We start from the raw sequence: 353 nt of genomic DNA, 5'->3' as shown, positions 1-353 counted from the left end.
GAACTAAGGTGTATTAACTTCCAGAGGAAAGGATTCATCGTCTCAGTTGTGCCTATACTATTATGCAATGTACCCTTATTCAAGTTTACTTGCCTTTGAGTGACTACGTGACTTGCGCGATGCACCATTCTCGTCACCTTTGCACAATGAAAACGCTGTGATGTATAATGTTGTATTTTTAAATGGGAGGTCTATAGCTATATTTTTTGTAATTCCTTTAAACTGTTTCTTGTTGCCGTGTGTCCTTTTGTAAAGTTTGCAAGAATCCTCAATCAAGTCTATGGAAAAATTATTTATAAACATATTTTTAATCATAAGTTGTTCAAATTAAAACTTTTCTAAAATGTATTTCA

This window comes from Lutra lutra, chromosome 10, assembly GCF_902655055.1.
Source record: "Lutra lutra chromosome 10, mLutLut1.2, whole genome shotgun sequence".
In the NCBI taxonomy this organism is placed as follows: Eukaryota; Metazoa; Chordata; class Mammalia; order Carnivora; family Mustelidae; genus Lutra; species Lutra lutra.
This window is presented reverse-complemented; position numbering follows the sequence as displayed.